This window comes from Corapipo altera, unplaced genomic scaffold (genome assembly GCF_003945725.1).
Source record: "Corapipo altera isolate COAL_440 unplaced genomic scaffold, ASM394572v1 68, whole genome shotgun sequence".
Lineage (NCBI taxonomy): Eukaryota > Metazoa > Chordata > Aves > Passeriformes > Pipridae > Corapipo > Corapipo altera.
Genome location: NW_020884919.1, coordinates 570,701 through 584,583, shown reverse-complemented (window position 1 = coordinate 584,583; position 13,883 = coordinate 570,701). Strand labels below are relative to the sequence as shown.

At 49.8% G+C, this 13,883-nt stretch overlaps 1 protein-coding gene and 1 long non-coding RNA gene across 4 annotated transcripts in view; one reads left to right on the top strand and one right to left on the bottom strand.

The window, feature by feature from the left end:
• Positions 1 to 196: 196 nt before the first annotated feature.
• LOC113953276 lies at positions 197 to 3,998 on the bottom strand. Of its 2 annotated transcripts, none has more exons than XR_003529819.1 (3): positions 3,648 to 3,998; positions 2,264 to 2,377; positions 197 to 592 (listed from the first exon to the last, which is right to left on the bottom strand). It is a non-coding gene; the product is annotated as an uncharacterized LOC113953276 (long non-coding RNA). The 2 variants fall into 2 exon arrangements; XR_003529820.1 differs by lacking the exon at positions 3,648 to 3,998 and adding an exon at positions 3,368 to 3,524.
• An 83-nt stretch (positions 3,999 to 4,081) lies between these two features.
• GPD2 (glycerol-3-phosphate dehydrogenase 2) overlaps positions 4,082 to 13,883 on the top strand; it is a 49,582-nt gene continuing 39,780 nt past the window's right edge. The window contains exon 1 of one of the 2 annotated variants that reach the window (XM_027656255.1): positions 4,082 to 4,204. The gene's annotated coding sequence lies outside the window, so the exon portion shown is untranslated. Of the gene's footprint in view, positions 4,205 to 13,517; positions 13,615 to 13,883 lie in introns of those variants that run through there. The other variant, XM_027656256.1, reaches the window with a different exon arrangement.

Sequence of the window (13,883 nt, the reverse complement as noted above, 5' to 3'; positions counted from 1 at the left end):
CAGGAGGAGAGGGAACGGCCTCAGGCTGTGCCAGGGGAGGCTCAGGTTGGACATCAGGAGGAATTTCCTCCTGGAAAGGGTGGTGAGGCCTTGGCAGGGGCTGCCCAGGGAGGTTTGGAGTGCCCATCCCTGGAGGTGTCCCAGGAAGGCCTGGCTGTGGCACTGAGTGCTCTGGGCTGGGGGACAAGGTGGGGATGGAGCACAGGGGGGATCCATGGAGGTCTTTTCCAGCCTCAATGATCCTGTGATTCTGTGAGTGGAGATCTTAGAAATTATGCCTGAGGAGTAACTCCAAGTGCCCTGACATACAGCAAACCTCTTTGTAAGAACCAACCCACGCTTCACTAACACTTACCTAATATCACCTGGGAGGTCCGGTCCAGACTTCCAGAACACTGAAGGATAACGACTGGCTTTTCAAAATGGCTTCTAAAGCCTCCTCATAAAGGCTTCCAGAGCGTGCTCTTGTCTCTTCTTCCAGAGTGCAGAGGAATTGCTCCATCTCCGGCGAGTTCTCCGCTGAGTGGAGCACACGCACATCAACTTGATTTTAACAGGTCACGGAATAAGCCGGGCATTTAAAAATATCCACCTACCCAAAAGGACAAATGAAGCCGTATTGTGGAGCCTTCAGCAAAGATTGTTGGAACAAAACAAACAAAACAATCGTGGTAATCTTTTAGGGAAGACTTATAATGTAGAACAACTTGTCAGAGCGGGTTAAAGTTTTAAGGCCTAGCAATTTTGACAGCGTCCCTTTGAGCACAGCGCGAGCGCGGGGACGAGCAGGACAGCAAAAGGTCACTTGGTCACACGTATCCGCTGCCTCCCTGAAGTTTAGCTCAAGACCCACTAGGCACGTCCCAATTAATTATTTAAATCTGCAGGGAAAAGTATTTCTGTGGATGAAAAGGTATGATCTGAAATTCCAGGGAAGCTGCAGGACGGCTGGTGTGGTCAAAAACGGTGCTAAAGGAAGATGGGGTGAGATATCCCATCCATGGGCTTTGGACACTGAGAGGAGCCATTTACATCCAGGAATGCTGATTGTTTCAGATACCAGTCAAGGGGAAACACAGGGATTTTGCAATATCCCTTTTCTCCCAGTGGAACAGTTCTGGATCACTAAAGGTCACCAAAACCAAATTGACAATTATATACATGGTTATTTAAAACAATTTCCCCCAACACAACCATTGATGATGTTGCTGTTCATTATAAACCCACGGACACCCTGAAAATGTTCATTCCAGATCCCACCCAAATGGTCCCAAAGGAACACCATCAGACAGGCAATGCCAGGGAAATGGGCACTGGAAGAGAACAGGAGACTCAAATCCTCTCTTTAGTCATTATGCACTGGGATATCAGGCTGGGGTTTTCAAAGTGATTGTATATCTTTGAACTGGTTTTCTAAGGTTTTCCTAATCGACTCAATGGAGACAATACCTGGATAAACAGTAGAGGTGTATATTCACCAGGACTTGTTTTGGTCTGTCACTGTCTCAGAATAAAAAACAATACAGCACAAATTCCAAAGAGCCTTTTGCAGTCCATTTGCTGAATATAATCTCTCACTCTGGCACATGTAGAGGAAATAAATTTAATAGATTTTTTATATATATATTTCCTGCCACAACCAAGATCTTTAAACGTTTAAAGATAAAATAACTACTCTTGACTAGTCCAAGCAGCCCTGCTTTCTAAAAGATATTGTCTTTCTTTTCTTCACCAAGGAAATTCATGTTTTCCATCAGACCTAGCTCAGCTGTTTGCCCCAAAAACAGAGATACTCCACATCCCTTCCTTCCATTCCCTGCCTGTGCTGCCATTGCAGGGAGAGGCCAATTAATGATGGTGTTTGTTCTGCCACACAGAATGTGCCCCATGACCTTATTCTTTTAAAACTGCAATTTTTGCATTTGTTTCTGTGGCTCAGCCCTGATGTGGGATCTTGATGGAACAGCAAACAGGCAGACATGATAACACATGATAACACATTCTGCAGTTTTAATAGAAAAAGGAGCCCCTTGCTCATTCTCAGACACACAGTGGATGGATTTATCTGTTGCATGTAGGGGAAACGATTAAACACCAGCAACACTTCCTGGTTCACTGGCAAACTGAGCATCCCATGGGAAGCCACAGGGTTGTACTTCGACTGACACCTGACACCTGACACCCGCAGCCTGAGATGGGAACAATCTCAGTGTTTAACCACAGCCATGACTAAGTACTTTTATTTTCCAACGGGAGGACCTACCGTGGATCCCACTGGAAAAAAATCTTGGCAGAGAAATTCTGCATCTGTTCCTGTCCCTCTGCCTCAGCTCTCCTGCGATCATCAGCACCCCTTGCTCCTCACAGAGACACTTTCCTGAAGACAGATTAGGAGCAAACATATTTGTGAATGTATGAACAGATTTTCTCCTTATGATACATAACTTTGGCATGCAGTCAGGAAACGAGGATAATCTCCTTCCCCATCTTCCCCTGCTAATGAAGAGAAACTGCCTCTGGGGTTCAGGACAAAAGGTGAACTCTCCCTGCACACAATTTACACCTGCTGAGCACATGATTTCGGGCATCTAAAATTCGTGTCTTGGCAGGTGTCCCGGGGACTCAGCCACACACACGGAGACTCAGGAGGTAATATTTTCATCTAGGCATTAAATAAAAAGCAGAGTCAAGAGGGATGAATTTTGCGGTATTTTCAGGCATCTCTTTTTTTTTTTTTTTTAACCTTGTAAAATTCTTTCACTTTGCAAACTTATAAAGCCCAATCTTTGCCAATGAGTAACTAAGATAAAAACAGAGGTAAAAAGTAACTAAGATGAAAAGACAGCAGTAGTTGAACAGAGGCCTGATGGAGGGAGGAGAGAAGAGCCCATCCCTGTTCATTGGTAGCAGCACTGTGAACATGTGGACAACCTCTGCTGGAAAGTGAGATTGCTGGGGAAATGTGATCCTTATAAAGTTTTCACTCACTCCTGGATTTCTCTTTATGAGGAGAGTAGTACAACGTTCTCATTTTCTACTCCCTTCAAGATTTTGCTGATATGGAAGAGCTGATGAGACACAGCAGTGCTTGCTGGGTGCAGAAAATGTTCACTTGTAGACACATTTTGTGCTAATAAACTGCCTTGTTTGGAGTCAATAAGAAATGACCATAAATTAAAATTGACAGCACAGCCTCATGTGGGTAGACAACACCCTTGAGGGGTGGGAGGGCAGAGGATTTTCCCAACAAACTTATGATCAAGTTTTGAATATTTGTTAAAAATGCATGAAATGATAACATTTTGTGCCACATTAGGACACATACATGGGGAAGGCATTCACACCCAGAACTTGTTAGAACACATACATGGGGTAGGCATTCACTTGTAGAACCATGTGTGTGTTGGATCATGCTGCAATTATTCACCACAAATTGCATTCAAATCCCTTTTTTCCCCCCCAATTCTTCTTCCTTTCTCACGATGTCTCAAAAAGAGAAAAACAAACAAACAAAAAAACAAACAAAGAAATAAACAAAACCCCAAACAAAACACGGTACCTCAAACCCAAACAAAAAACGTATCCCAAACCCATAACCTCAAACATCAATTGATCATTTTCTGGTGAGTTTCCTTTCATTTTCGAACCTTTCTCTGCAGCTGAGGGCTTCTAAGCCTGAACACCTAAAAATTCCAGCTGCCACTTGAGATCTTACTCCCTTTTAAGAGCACTTGTGTGCCCGGGATAAACACGGCTCCCATCACCGGTGGCCTGAATATCACTGACTTTGCAAAAGCCGTGAAATCCAACCCCTGCAGTTGTTTACTGCCTTTAAGCGACACCCAGGCAGCTGCCGACCACGCGGAGCTGCGCGGGTGGCAGCGCCGGGCCCCACGCGTGGGCCCGAGGCCTCCGGCGCGGCCGCCCGAGCAGCCCCGGGGAGGGGCCGCCATGGGCGGCGACCCCCGTCACGCGAGGCCGGGGATGAGGAGGCCGCGCCGGGCCCCTCCCCGCGGGCCAAGGCCGCACCGGCGGCCCCGGGCAGGGCAGGGCAGGGCGGGGAGGTGCCCGCGGTGTTCGAGGCGGAGCTCGGGGGAGCCGGGCTGGCTGCTGCAGGCGGAGGGCGGGCGGCAGAGAGCCGCCCTCCCTACTTCTGCTGCCGCCGGCCGCCCAGCCGCCCGCACAGGGACCGCGGGCTGCCGCGGTAAGTGGCTCTCGGGGGGATTTCCGAGCGGGGTTCGGAGCCGCGGGGGTGGCGCGGGGGGATGGAGGGAGCGGGGCCGGCCCGGACACGCGGGTGGAAGGCGGGGAAGCCCCGGAGGTGCCTTTATTGTGAGTGCAGATGAGCCGCATCCCTCCTGCCTCCGCTCCGCTCCTTACCCTGCCGGCCCGGCAGCTGCCCCTGCCCAGGGAGTGCCCAGGCCAGGCTGGACGGGGCTTGGAGCAACCTGGGCTAGGGAAAGGTGTCCCTGCCCGTGGCAGGGGGTGGGACGGCAGCATCTTTAAGGTCCGTTCCCACCCAAACCAGTCCGGGGTTTTACGGTTCTGTGTGTAAGGCTCGCAGAACAGCGCGGGTAGGTGGGATGTTGGGGAGAAATTCCTCCCCAGTTCGCGGGTGTGGAGGCCCTGGCACAGGTTGCCCAGAGAAGCTGTGGCTGCCCCTGGATCCCTGGGAGTGTCCCAGGCCAGGTTGGACGGGGCTTGGAGCAACCTGGGCTGGTGGAAGGTGTCCCTGCCCATGGCAGGGGGTGGCACTGGATGGGCTTTAAGGTCCCTTCCAACCCAAACCATTCCATGATTCCATGATCTTACACAGCAGCTGTCACTCCCAAGTCTCCCAGCCTCCTCCCACTGTTTTATTTAAGGTTTTGGTTGGAAAAAAAATGACCAAAAAAAGGAGTGTGTGGCAGTTTTGTGGAAGTGGTGTAAGAGCCCCTGGCAGCTGTCCCGTGTGCGTGTGGTCCCTGTGCTCCCTGAGAATGTCCCACAGACAGCGACCCAGCCCCGAGTCTCCCTGTCCATGGACAGCTGCCTGAGCACCTCCAGGTATCTATATATAACAAATAAGGGGGGTTGCAGAGCTCTTTCACTGTATTTTCTTTCTTGGATGGAGGAGATAGAAACAGCATCTCCTATTACTGGAAAAATGTGAATTCTGGGCAAAAAAATAGCATATCTGTAGTTGTACAGAACTTTGGAAAATGAAACTAACTTACTACTTGCACCGAACGTACTCATGGGACCGCTGCTGGGTGAGAGTGTAGCAAGGCCTAAATTTTTTGAGTTGTTATCTCTACTAAGCTATCAGTAAACGGTTGTAAGCCTGATACTGTGGGAAAAGGTGTAAATGTGGATGTGGAGAGCTCCAGTTTAAGCCAGGCAGATTTATTGCCCGCTGAACTTCCTCTGCTGTTTACTGTAAACAGGCAGTACAGGTGAGCAGCTCCTCTCACCTGCTGCTGGAAGCGGGGGCTCCACTCAGAATTAGTTGTGTTTTCTTCTCTTCCCTGCTCATTTTTACACTTCTATTTTCCTCCCCTCGGTCATAGTTACAGTTCCTCAGGAATTTTCAGTGATGAGCAGTGACTTCAATGAGCTGGTAAAAGAGTTGGTCTGATATTTCAGGATCTTTACACGTTAATAGCTAAAGCAAACTCCAGTGTTGCCTCTTCTATAATAGCAACACCCAGGATATTATTAATTTTAACGTTAGACAATTAGCAATTTTCTTAGTCTGGTGTTGGAGGAAGTTTCGAGTAGGCACATCTATGATGTAAAATTAAGCACACACCTTGTATGTAATTTCTGGTGTTACTTTGGTTGTGTATATGTGGATTTACACTTCATTTTGCTTAATTATGTGTGGGCACAGAAGCACGGTAATAATAACTTTGTGAGCTAGGCCTTGCTGCATAATGGAGTGTTTTCCCTAGAGCTCCACTTCTTCCTGGTGACTGTCACTGATGGGAACACAGAGAGCTGGCTGGATGTGGTCTGTTCAGAGGCCACTCATGCAGAGCAGTTTCCCAAAGGACAGCTCCTACAGGTTCCTTGCTGCTGCCTGCTTTGTCTCCACACAAGTCTCAGCAAGCTTTGGCAAATATTTAAGAGAAACGTGCTTTTTCTGCCATCAGTTTGTGTTTATGACTTTCTCCTTCCACTCGTGGATGGTTTCAAAACAGGGCTTGGTGTTTCCAAGTAGCTCAGTTAAGCAACAGCTTCCTCATACCCTGGTGCTGGCAATGGGACCTGGGGAGTCATTGTCCCTTTTTATGGCCTGTGCTGTCCTCGGTCTAACCCAGAGCTTTGATAGTCTAGGTGTGTAGATTAACTAATCTACTGTATGTTCTTGGCCTTGTGGTTGTTAGTTTGAACCTGTGCTTTTCCAGAGGTCAGCTGTGTCATTGTGGGTGTGCTCCCGCGGCTGAGGGGAGCGCAGGATCTGAGCAGGATGGTGCTGGTCCCTGTTCCTGCCACCCACCTGGGAGCCTCTGGGCCCTGCCTTGTTGGGTGGCCTTGGGAGAGTGGGAGACCACAGCCAAGCTGGGCAAACAGGAACAGGTCAGGCTCTTCTCCCAGGGAACAAGGGACTGGGTGAGAGGAAACCGCCTCCAGCTGTGCCAGGGGAGGGTCAGGTTGGACATCGGGAGGAATTTCTCCCTGGAAAGGGTGGTCAGGCACTGGCAGGGGCTGCCCAGGGAGATGGTGGAGTCCCCATCCCCAGAGGTGTCCAAGGAATGACTGCCTGTGGCACTCAGTGCTCTGGGCTGGGTGTTGAGGTGGGGATGGGGCACAGGGTAGACTCAGTGGTCTGGGAGGTCTTTTCCAACTCAAATGATTCTGGGATTCTGTGAAATAAAAATTAGAGGCTGGAAAAACAAAGCTGAAGCAAATGGGACAAAAGTGGAAGATGCTTCCACTGCTTCCTGGGTGTTTGTGGTCCAGACTGGAGCTACTGGGAGTAAACAATGCAGAGCACAGAGACCACAGAGGCTGTTTTCAGCAGCAGCTGTTGGGCTTTGGGGCTCCACTGATTAGCTCTTAGAGATGTAGATGCAGCCCATTCCTGCCAGAAAGCTTTACTTTAGGAAACAGCTCTTATTACGTAACAGACAGATAGTTAGTAATCAGATCTCTTCCACAGTATCACAGTATTGATTCTGGAAACGTTCCCTGTCCCTAAATAACCATCCCTGAGCCAGATTCCCAAGCAAACATGCAGCTGTCTCCAAGGGGTGTCCAGGTGAACTGGCCCCAAGTCCCAGCTGGGCCCTGTGGATGCAGCCCATGGTGACAGTTCTCTGCTCGCTGGGTACAAAGTCTTGGATTGGGCTGTTTTCTGTGCTTGGCAAAGGGCTTCACAGACCAAGTGTTGATTCTGATTTCAGAGTGATTCTGAATGCAGGGCCCTCCTCCGGGATTAGATTTACATGTGCTATCAGGTCTCAGTCTTTATCCCAGGATATAAGACTAGGCTACTTCCTTGCCACACCTAAATAATCACCTAATTTGTAGCTGCTTTTTGAGCAGGTTCCTGTTTGTATGTGAAGGTCTGTGTCCAGTCTTGTAATAAGCAAAACACCTTATGTTCTAATCCTCGCTCCCTGAGTGTTTGACTGGGAAGGGGAAGGAAAACCAACATTAGGATCAAGCTGAACTGGTAGACTGTCTATTCAAATATCTGCATTAAAAATGAGGGGCATGAAGAATATCAGAAAAAAAAGGGTGAACAGCTATAAGTTAGCTGTCACTAACAAGAACATTTCTTTCTAATTACAATAATTGGCTTATGGTGTTTGTGCTGTGTGTGGTGGGTTTTCTGGCTGATATTAACCCCCCCACCAACAGGGAAGGCAGAAATGACTGTCTGAACTGTTTAAGTTGAAACAGCGTTTGCACAAGAACACAAAGGTATGGAAATCATCCTGCACACATTACTCAGTGCTCAGGCTGGAGATGAGGCTTCCCACTCCTTCCAGTAGGAGAGGAGGGAATTGAAATACTTCTATCTAGAACTTGATTAATACATTGCGGTGTTTGTGTGGTGGGAAAGCTCCAAATACTCGTTGATGTTCCTTTGTACTCCTGTCAGTCCTTAGGTACAGTCCTTGGGATTACAGCCATCCCTGTCTGTAGTATTGCCTCATTCCCAGGAACTTGCTGCTCTCTCTGGGAAGACTATTGCTGTTGAAATCCCAAGAAGGATTTACACATCGAACCTTTCCCCTCATCATTTGTAAAACTTTTGGTTTTTGTAGCAGGGTAGTGAAACAGGAGAAAAAGAAGTGGTTAGGTTAAAAAGGCAAACAGTGGAAAGAGGAGCCAAAAAAGTTTGTTCCTTGTAGGATGGGAGTGTAGAGCAGTTGTTCTGTCATCTAGTGAAGGGTGGGAATATCTTGGTGTCTGAGTACAGAAGGCAGATGAAGTAGCTGGAAACAGTGGGACTAAAAGGAGGAATGAGGATAGGATGCCTATTTTCTGCTTTGTTTTTCCTTTATTTTTGTGCCTGGCAAGTGCTACAACCACTTTTGGGCATGAGAGCTGAGCTGGTTGCCTGCACTGGAACGTGGGAAGGATTTTCCCCATATGGTAAAGTGCTGCTTGGCTTCCACTTGTCAGGGCTGAGTGGCCTGGGGGGATGTTGAATTTTGAATTCTGTGTGCAGGCACTTACTAACCTGTGGGGTGGTCAGGGACTGAAAGGGACCAGTGACCCAGGGAGCTGTCTGGGTATTGCAGGTTATGATGCTGTGCTTGGTTCGAGAGGTGGTTCTTGGATAATGACTTTAATTACAGGGCCCAAACTTGTGTTGAGAACCTGGAAAACCATCAGAGGGCTTTAGGAGAGGATCTGGAGGGTGGACACTGCTGTGCTGCATTTGGGATCCACCAGAACTCTTCCTTGGATGTGTTGTCCTTCATCAGAGATCTGCCTTGCAGGGGAAGCATCTCCACTTTGAGTTGGTTTAGGCTTTAATCAGTTAGTCTGGCCTGGCATCCTGTGTAACATTAACCACTCCCAGCTTCTCAAAGGTAAATGAGAGACAGCTGGTGGATGACCTGGTTAAGGGGGTGCTAACTGGGCTATTTTCTGGTTACATCCCCTTTTTCTCATTATTTGGCCTCTTCCTGCCTTGACACACCCTGCAAACTGCCAGTAGCAGAACAGTACAGCTTTCAGGGCTGAAGTTACCCACAGTCAGAACTGACTGTGGCTTTACTGCTGCTCTGTCACCATGGCCACCTGCTAAGTAGTCCTTCAAGATGGATGAGAGCTGGATTAGAGGGAGCTGAGGGTAGGACTGCAGCTGTTTGGAGGAGCAGGGCCAGTTCAGGACTCTGCTCAGCCCGGAGGGACATCAACCTGGGCCTTTGATCATCCCAGACTTACCTGAGAGGCTGTGGGAAGGACGGGATCAGATGATGCTCCAATGGCAAGTTATGCAAACCGTAGTGGAGGTGATTATAAGTTTTCTATTTTTAATTCTTGCACTGAGTGACTCACTTTATTAGACGTGTTCGTTGGAGATGGAATGCGAAGCACCCGGATTCCATGGTAATGGCCTCGGAAAGCACAGGGATGTACAGCAGAACAGATTGGGTTTCTTCTCTTAATTTCCCGGGTTCTGTGTCTGATGGTGGCACGCGCTCCTGCGGCGGAGCTCTGCCGCCTGGATCCATCTGTGCCTTCACTGCTGCGAAACCATCCTCTTGCTTTGGGCTGACTCGTGGTTCTGTGGCTGAATTCCCCACCCTACCCTCATTCCTCTCATTCTTTCCCCCAGCTTTGGCTGTGTGCTGCTCAGATCCAGCCCCGTGTCCTCCTGATTAGGAAGTACCTGAGTACAGAAGTGCTGGCGATTGCGGTGCTTCCCTTTCAGTCGGCTGTTGTCTGGGGTGGGAGTGGGTTACACAACTCCAGATGACAGCCAGCCAGCAGTCTGGCAGCTGCCTGGGCCAGGCATTACGGGAAGGAAGGAAGGAAGGAAGGCAGGCAGGTCCCTCCCATGGGTCCATCCTGATGAGGGCTGCGCGTGGCCGAGGTTTAGCACGTGGGGTGCTCTGTTCCGAAACCTCTTCTGACAACAGGTGTTGAAATCTGTTCTTTGAAAACCAGAATATAACCGGTGCTTTGTAGGTTTTTGGGTTTGAACCATGGGGCTGAAGGTGGAGCAGTGTAAGGAGTGTGTTAAAGGACAAAGGGGAGCCCTTGCCTGTGGCACAGGAGGCCCAGGGTCTGTTAGCTGGTGAGGTCACCAGGGACCTTGCTGGGGCAGGGAGCTGGTCAGCAGCCTGGATCTGGAGTGGGACACTCCTCTGGAAGTGACTGTTGTATGCTGAGCTACTGGTTAAGGAGTGCACTGAGGAGGGAGCAGTTCATACTGGGACGTGGTTTGTATTACTGACTTTTGTAACTTTTGGAAACTGAAAGTGGGAACTTGTGCTGACAAATCTTTTGTGTCGTTTCTGTTTCACATAGACTAACTCCCCCTGCCCCTTGGTTTCCTTTCAAGTTTAAAGGCTGTTTCTTGTGAATCAGGAACCTTTAGTTCCACTTGAAGCTAATGTCCCTGTGAATCTTTACCAACGCTCAGCTCCCTGGGAACTGTTCCCTGGGGTTATTGAACTCCTTGGACAGATAACTCTGTGCAATACCCACTGCTTGTCACATGCTCCTGGCTCCTCCTGTGCCAGTCAAGGGCTCCTGCTCCTGCCACAGCTTGTTCTAGAGCCTGTCAGGGACCTCAGCCCACCCTCCAAGCAAGGGCATGGGTCCAAAGGTGCCATTTATGGCCTCTATGAAAACCAAGAGTGAGGCTTAACATGCAGATTTATAGTGTCAGATGGTGCTGACAGCACTAAAACACTGTACCCTGCTCGAGCTGCTTTGAAAGGTGACTCAGAATATTTGTGTGATGGAAAGATGACATATTTCTGACTGTAGTGCTTCTCATGCTGGTTGCTGTTATAATTGCCATTAAAATAAAATTCTATTGCCGTCACAAGCTATTGATCTCAGCTTGGGAGAGAAGCGGGTCTCAGTACCTGCTCACAGAAAAGGAGGGGTTTGGAAGCATAGGCTCTTCCCTGGGAATGACATGGGCTGCATTCCTTCCCCTTTCATCTGTGCCCTGGTGTGTCCTGCTTGAAGCCAACAGCAGCCTTTCCCAGCAGCCTTTCCCAGCCGTCTGGGACAGCGCTGGAGGAAAACCCCACAAGTGTGTGTTTGGAGCCTCTAATTTCCCTCTGGCTTTGTGGCTGCTGGGGCAGTGTTTGATCCATCCTTGTGACGTGCCATTTCCCACCTGCAGCACTGTTCCTTTCCGGGGGAAGCCACAGGAGATGTTCTGTGCCCCAGCAGAGCCCAGGGCAGAGCCCAGGCCAGCCTGGCATGTCGGTGCCAGAGGACTGTCCGGGCTCTGCAGCCCCTGCTAATGCCCCAAGCTCATCCAGACACGTCTGCTCAGACCTCCCAAATGTGGGCTCCTGGGTTGCTGGGATGCAATTGAGCTGTTCCAGGTGTAAAAACCCCGTCTGCAGGTTGGAATGCCTGTCTGGCTTTGCGCTGGAGTGGTTTATGTTAAGCCCTGTTTTCCTTTCTGTCCCTGAATAAGCTTCTCACAGGGATGGTGAGCAAGATTGATGTGGCAATTTGAGCAGCAGGGCTCCTGGGAGAGTTCCTTTCTCTGGAGAATTGCCTGTAATCGGGCTCTCAGCTCTGAGGAGAGCTAATGCCACCCACCCCCGGTGTGGGGTGAGCAGAGGGGAGCCCCTTCCCGAGGGCTGAGGCCAGAGATCCCTCCCGTACAGCCGGCACCCAGCCCCTCTGTGTGTTATAAATGTTACCTGCACGATCACAGTGGCAGAACTGTTCCCTGTGGCACATCCAGTGTCCCTTCAGTGTGGTTAGGGTGGCTGTATCCACAGTGGGAGCAGGGTCAGCTCCTGCTGGGAGCCATCCTGACCCTATTCCCTGTGTGCCTGCACCGTGGTCGTGCCCAGCGCTCGCCACTGGTGTTCCCTGAGTTACTGCGAACGGGATGAAGGAACTAATTAAATTCTGAAGGTTGGCTGTTAATGGCCTGAATTAAGGGACAGTTAATGGCCTGAATTGGCAGTAGAGATTGCTGGGTGCTGCCATACAGCAGAAGGTGTCTGTAACTCAGTATTGGAGTGAGGGTGGAGTTGATTTCTCCTGATTGATTTCATAAGGCTGTGCAGAATTGTCCCACAGACAGTTTAGAAATCTACTACACAACTTCGGGGGATTTTTGATTGGTTTTTTTCAGTATATATACAGTGACATTTCTAGTGTGATTGACAATGAGAGAAACTATAGATTCAGGTTGATGCAGTAATATTTTTTAATATAAAACTAAAGGCGTAAAGGTCAAATAGCTGCAATATTTCTTCAGTTTTAAAAACTTGGAGGGGAGTTGTTTTTTTGGTTTTTTGGTTTTTTTACAAGTACTGATAAAATGCCTGTTAAAAAGGCCCAGTAAAACTCGCAGTCCTGAGATAATGATTTTCTTGTTGAAAAGAAAAATACCTTCGGAGTTGTCTAGGGAGCTGCATTTCTTAAAGCAAGCTGGTGTAGACTGGGGCTTTTAGTCAGTGGTTTGTGTACTGTGTGCTGCTCTAATTCCATGAAAGGGTAATGATGTAACTCTGGCAGGTATGTCCCTGGTTTTCAAAGTGTCAGGAGAGGTCTAAGCGAGGGCTCAGGAAGCAGGGATGAGTGTTGGCTGTGCTTACAGGAATGAGGTTAAAGTTTGGGTGGGAAGGGACCTTAAAGCCCATCCAGTGCCACCCCCTGCCATGGGCAGGGACACCTTCCGTGAGCCCAGGTTGCTCCAAGCCCCATCCAGCCTGGCCTTGGACACTTCCAGGGATCCAGGGGCAGCCACAGCTTCTCTGGGCAACCTGGGCCAGGGCCTCCCCACCCTCCCAGGGAAGGATTCCTTCCTTTGGGACAATCCATGCAGGGAACATGTCTCTGTGTACAGCGTGTGCAGGCACATGAGCAGGTCAGTGAAGTGCCCTGGTTGTGTGTTTGTGTCCTGACAAGCCTCAGGGGAGGCTGCAGGACCCCCAGCCCAGCCCTGGCATGGGGAGCTGCCCTGGCCCCTGCTCCTGCCCCGGAGCTGCTCCTGCCGTGTTGTCAATCCGCTGGTATCCCGCTCTTGGCACGGGGCTGCACACATTGCCCACGTCTGCTTTAAGCTTTATTGGTGCTAAATCTGTTATCTGGGCACTGCTGGGGCTGGCTGTGCCCTGGACAGAGTTGTGTCCATGTCCAGAGGGCCCGGAATGCTGACAGGAGTCCCTCTCACGGGATGTGTGTTGTCTCCAACACGACAGGAGCCCCGCGGGCCGGGGAAGATGGAGTAGGTTGTGCCTGCTTAAGATTCAGGTCAGTCCCATGCAAATTTTTCATTCAGGATCCGAACACTGGGTCTATTAAGAATTAGCCTGACCCACATAGGACTGGTTTTAAACCCTCTGGAGCTGGATGATAAAGTGCTGTGCTGCTTTCCAGCCGCTTAGTCTTGTCCCTGTCTGTGCTGCTGCCTCTCACTGAGGGACCTGCATCCTGACCAGACACCATTCCGGGGTAGGACGGGCTGTGCTGGTGTGTAATTCCCGGCTGGAAAGCAGCATGGAGTGCTCTTAGGCTAGTGGGGTTGTAGCAGGAGTTTGATGGGATGGGAGGGGAGCTAAGGGTGATGCTGTGGAGCAGATCCACCGGGGTGTTGGGATAAGGATTTGGTGGCCTGACGGCTGAGGACAGGTCCTGGTCTGCCTTTGCCATGGTATTGGAAGTACTCATCACAGACAGGAGTGTCACTGTGGGGGTGTGTACAGATCTCCTCAGATCTGAAT